Source organism: Penaeus monodon, chromosome 19 (assembly GCF_015228065.2).
Source record: "Penaeus monodon isolate SGIC_2016 chromosome 19, NSTDA_Pmon_1, whole genome shotgun sequence".
Taxonomy (NCBI): Eukaryota; Metazoa; Arthropoda; class Malacostraca; order Decapoda; family Penaeidae; genus Penaeus; species Penaeus monodon.
Window position 1 is genome coordinate 12,175,293 of NC_051404.1, and position 245 is coordinate 12,175,537.

Genomic DNA, 245 nt, shown 5'->3' on the forward strand with positions numbered 1-245 from the left:
TATTCTATTGCTCCATTTTCTTCCCCTTTTATATCTTCCATATTCTGTCGCATTGTAATTCGTCTTTCATGCTAGGAACGTAAAGTGACAAGTGGGTGTTTTGGTGCATTTATGACAGATGGAAATCGTGCCTCCGTATTAAAATGACTTTCCTTTGTAAGGCAACATATGATTTCATGCTGAGTTTTCCTGGCTTCTTTGTTTAGGTTTTTGGTTTTTGTTTGTTTCATGAGTTGCAGATACAG

The 245-nt window shown here is 36.7% G+C and overlaps 1 protein-coding gene across 1 annotated transcript in view; it reads left to right on the plus strand.

Moving 5' to 3' along the window:
* Window positions 1–245, plus strand: part of LOC119585330 (roundabout homolog 1-like) — a 189,296-nt gene that overhangs the window by 187,986 nt on the left and 1,065 nt on the right. The gene's annotated exons all lie outside the window — the stretch shown is intronic.